The 5,275-nt window shown below is 34.7% G+C and overlaps 1 non-coding gene across 1 annotated transcript; it reads left to right on the top strand.

Moving 5' to 3' along the window:
- Positions 1 to 1,341: 1,341 nt before the first annotated feature.
- Positions 1,342 to 1,417, top strand: TRNAV-CAC (transfer RNA valine (anticodon CAC)). Its single transcript has one exon. It is a non-coding gene; the product is annotated as a tRNA-Val (tRNA).
- Positions 1,418 to 5,275: the final 3,858 nt, after the last annotated feature.

Genomic DNA, 5,275 nt, shown 5'->3' with positions numbered 1-5,275 from the left:
TTTTGTTTGTTTTTTAATTAAATTTATTGGGGTGATGCTGGTTAATAAAATTATATTGTTTTCAAGTGTATAATCCTATGATGTATCATCTGTATATTATATTGAATGTTATTTAATTGTTTATTGTTATTTAACTAAAAATTCCTTAATGACAAATAATGTTGGGTATTTTTTTGTATGTTTGTTTGCCATCTGTTGTAACTCTTCTGTGAAGTGTCTGTTCAAATTTTTAGCCAAATTTTTAAGTGGATTGTTTCTTATTGTTGAGACAGAGTCCTTCATATAGTATATTTTGGATACAAGTCTTTTATCAGATATGTGTTGCAGTGTTTTCTCCTGATCTGTGGCTTGCTTTTTTTATTCTCTTAACAGTGTCTTTTGCAAAGCAGAAGTTTTTATCTTAAGAAAGTTTAGTTCATAATATTTTTTATTTTATATCTTTTGATGTTATATTTAAAAACTCATCATCAAACCCACGGCTATGTAAATTTTCTTCTACTTTTAAAGAAGTGCTATACTTTTTTGCATTTTACATCTAGGTCTATGACCAACTATGAGTTAATGGTTCTGAAAGTGTAAAGTTTTTGTTTAGTTCATTTTTTGCGTGTAGGTGTTTAATTGTGTTAGCAGTTTGTTAGGAAAACTATCCTTTCTTCACTGAACTTGTTCCTTTGTGAAAGATCAGTTTTTGTGTAGGTTTATTTCTGGGTTCTCCATTGCACTTATCTACATGTCTATTATTTTGCTAATACTACACAAAAACAATAAAATACTTAAAAATAAATTAAAAAAAATATGTCCACAACCTGAACATTGAAAACATCCAAAAGTTCTGGGTAGCTAAATAAATGGGGAGATATATTATCTTCATAGATCAGAGAACACATTGTTAAGAAAATTTTTCCTAAATTGATGTGTAAATTTGCTGCATTCTATTCCAAATCCCAGTACATTTTTGTGTAGAAAGTGACATGCTTATTCTCAAATTTCTATGGAAATATCAAGATCCTAAAATATCCAAAACAATCTTGAAAAATAATTAAATTGGAGTACTTTCACTTCATAATTTTAAAACTTAATACAAAGATACAGTAATCAAACAGTGTTGTATAGACATAAACATATAATTTATAGTTCAAAAATAAATTCTTGTGCTTATAATCCATTAGTTTTCAATAAGAATGCAAAGACCATTGAATAAGGAATGATTCTTTTCAACAAATGGTATTGGGGCAACTGGATATCCACATGCAGAACAATCAAGTCAGACAGACCCTTACCTCACACAAATTTTAAAAAACCCTCAAAATGGATTATATACTCCTAAATATAAGAATTAAGGCCCTGGCCGGTTGGCTCAGTGGTAGAGCGTCGGCCTCACATGCAGAAGTCCCGGGTTCGATTCCCGGCCAGGGTACACAGGAGAAGCGCCCATCTGCTTCTCCACCCCTCCCCCTCTCCTTCCTCTCTGTCTCTCTCTTCCCTTCCTGCAGCCGAGGCTCCATTGGAGCAAAAGATAGCCCGGGCGCTGGGGATGGCTCCTTGGCCTCTGCCCCAGGCGCTAGAGTGGCTCTGGTCACAACAGAGCGATGCCCCGGATGGGCAGAGCATTGCCCCCTGGAGGGCGTGCCGGGTGGATCCCGGTCGGGCACATGCGGGAGTCTGTCTGACTGCCTCCCCGTTTCCAGCTTCGGAAAAATACAAAAAAAAAAAAAAAAGAATTAAAACAATAAAAATCTAAGAGGAAAATATAAGAATAAATCTTCATGACCTTAGGTAAGACAAGTTTCTTTCATATAACAACAAAAGCTAAAGCAAAAACAAAAAATAGGTAAAAAGGATTTTGGAAAAATTAAAATTTTTGTGCTTTAAAGGACATCAAGAGAGTGAAAAGTCAACTTAGTCAAAAATTAAAAAACAATGACAATATCAAATGTTAACAAGGATGTGGAGCAATAAGAGCTTTCATTCATTGCTGGTGGGAATTGCGATGGTACAGTCACTTTGGAATACAGTTTGACAGTTTCTTACAAAACTAAGCAGACTCTTACCATATAATCCCAGTAATCATGCTCTTTGGTATTTACCAAAAGTAGCTAAAAACTATGTTCACACAAAAATTTGCACAAGGATGTTTATAAAGCCTTAAACATAATCACCAAAACTTGGAAGCAACCAAGTTGTCCTTTAGTAGATAAAAGAATGAATAACTGTACCACATACAAACAACAGAATATATTTTAGCTCTAAAAAGAAATGAGCTACCAAGCCATGAAAAGACAAGGAATTTAAGCACATATTATTAAATGGAAGAAGTCAATATGAAAAGTCTACATAGTATATGATTCCAGCTCTGTGACACTCCTGAAGAAGCAAACCAAATTCAGTGGTTGCCATGGGAAAGAAGGGAGTGAGGGATGAATAGCTGGACTGCAGAGGACTTTTATGGCAATGAAACTATTCTGTGTGGTATTGTAATTGGAGGATACATGCCATACATTTATCAAAACCTATAACATATACAAAACCAAGGGGAAACCCTAATATAAACTATTGACTTTGGATAAAACGATGTGTCGATGCAGGTTCATCTGTGGTGACAAAGGCACTACTCTAGTACAGGGGGTGTTGGTAGCGGGGGAAGCTGTGCATCTGTGGGGGCAGAAAGTCTTTGAGAGCCCTCTGTACTTTTGGCTCAATTTTTCTGTGAACTTAAAAACCTCTAAAAATAGTCTATTTTTAAAAGTCAACCAATAGAGTGAGAGAAAAATAGTTAAAAATCATATACCTGATAAAACATTTGTTCCCAGAATATATCAAGAACTAACTCTTACAAATCAATAATAAAAATTAACACAATTAAGAAATGGGCAAAAGATTTGAATGGGCATTTTTCCAAAGAAGAGCTATAAATGTAAGTAGTATGTGAAATTATCAGTCATTACATAAATTCAAATCAAAACTGCAATAAGACCCAACTTTACATCCATTAGGATAGCTATACTGAAAATGACAGGCAATAGCAAGTGTTTATGAAAATGTAGAAAAATTGGAACCTTCGTACATTGCTCTGGGAATGTAAAAAGGTGCAGCTGTTTTGAAAAGTAGTTTGGCAGCTCCTCAAATGTTAAACATAGAATTATCATATGACCTAGAAATTCTATACCTGAGTATGTACCCAATATAATTGAAAACAGGTGTTCAAACAAAAACTTGTTCACTGAAGTTCAGAAGCACTATTCACAATAGCAAAGATGGAAACAACCCAAGTGTATCAACTGATAAATGAAAAAACAGAATGTGGTATATTCACATAATAAAAAATTATTCATTAGTAAAAAGAAATGAAATATTAATACATGCTACATGGATGAACCTTGAAAACATTTTACTAAATGAAAGAAGCCAAACACAAAGACCACATGTTGTATGATTCTATTCATAATTCATATGATATGTCCAGAATAGGCAAATCCATAAAAATGAAGGATTAGGATTGCAAGGGGTTGGCTGGAGAGAGAATGGGGAATGATTGTTAATGCATATGGAGTTTCTTTGTATGGAGGTTAAAAGGTTCTGAAATTAGATAGTGTTGAAGCTTGCACAACTCTGCATATATTAAATACCACTGAGTTATATGCTTTAAAAGGGTGAATCTCATGGTATATAAATTATGTCTCAATATAGCTTTTGTAAAAATAACTGACTGAGTTGGCAAAAACTCAATAACCAGAGGATGGTAATAGTTTGTTAAACTATCCCACAGATTACAGAAGATTAGAAGCATACTTACCATTTCTAAGAATATATATAGTTTAGTTAAATAAATCAAGCAAAAGCTTAATTTGTGTCTTAAAATAACTTGAAAGTCTATATATCCTAGGTCTCTAGCTATTCCACAAAGATTATTATTTGACTTATTGTTTAGAAAAGTTTACTATATTTTGCTTATCAATGTGGTTCTTTAGACAAATTCTATAAAGCTAAGAATGTGCAGAAGAATTAAATTCAAGTTTAGCCACTAAAATTGTATAGAAAATTTAAATGGCCAGCTTTCATAATGGCTCATTAAAAAAACTCTTTAATCTTCACTGAATATAAAACCCTAAAACATAGTCAAATTAAGTGAAAATTTTCTTCCTACTGGATTTTTTTTTTCCGAGAGAGAGACAGAGAGGGACAGAGATAAGAAGCATCAACTTATAGTTGTGGCACCTTGGTTGTTCATTGATTGTTCTCTCATATGTGCCTTGACCTGGAGGCTCCAGCTGAGCCAGTGACCCTTTGCTCAAGCAAGTGACCTTGGGCTTCAAGCCAGACCTTTGGGCTCACACCAGCAACCATAAGGTCATGTCTGTAATCTCATGCTTAGCCAGCAACCCCACGCCCAAACAGGATAAGCCAGCGCTCATGCTGGCAACCTCAGGGTTTCAAACCTGGGTCATCAGCATCCCAGGCCAATGCTCTATCCACTGGGCCACTGCCTGTCAAGGCCCACTGTATCTTTTATTCAAAAACATAATTTAATACCTGCTCAGACATGTCTATGAGCTGGTCACCTAATCAGCTGCCTTTAGAAAATCTCAGGTGAGAAGTCTCTCCACAGTTTACCTCTACTCATCCCATTGTCTCACTCCCCATTGCTAGGTTACCACTTTTTGGTGAGTCAACCTATTGGAATATTAAAAATTATTTCTAGTCAAGTTTGTATTTTACATGGCCTTAGAAAAGAAAAAAACAAGGTCCATACACACATAAAACAGCTTCCAGAATGACTTTAAATCTCTGGTAACAATTCTAAACATACTTTTTTTTAAATTTATTGATTTCATAGAGTGCGGTGGAGAGAGAAGTATTCACTCATAGTTGTTTCACTTTAGTTGCACATTGACTGTTTGTCATATGGGCCCTAACTGGACAAGCCTAGGGTCTTGAACCAGTGACCTTAGCATTCCAGGTCAACACTTTATCCACTGCACCACCACAAGCCAGGCCTCTAAACACACTTTTTAAGTTAAAAATTGAAAGGCCTCATTTGTCATCCAAATTTCAAGTTTTAGCTTTGTGTATTAGTTTGTCCATAAGTGAAAGAGGAGGTCATATTGCAGAAGTTTGTTCTTCCTTCTAATATGGCTGACTAATTTTGTCTCTCAAACACAAAACGTCCAGGGTATAGAAAAAGTCCTTCTTCATTTTCTCCAGGTTCAAAACTAGAAACAAAACAATCTATTTTCCTAACTTCTAAAAGTAATAGAAATGATAAGATTTACAAATT

Source organism: Saccopteryx bilineata, chromosome 8 (genome assembly GCF_036850765.1).
Source record: "Saccopteryx bilineata isolate mSacBil1 chromosome 8, mSacBil1_pri_phased_curated, whole genome shotgun sequence".
In the NCBI taxonomy this organism is placed as follows: Eukaryota; Metazoa; Chordata; class Mammalia; order Chiroptera; family Emballonuridae; genus Saccopteryx; species Saccopteryx bilineata.
This window is presented reverse-complemented; position numbering and strand designations above follow the sequence as displayed.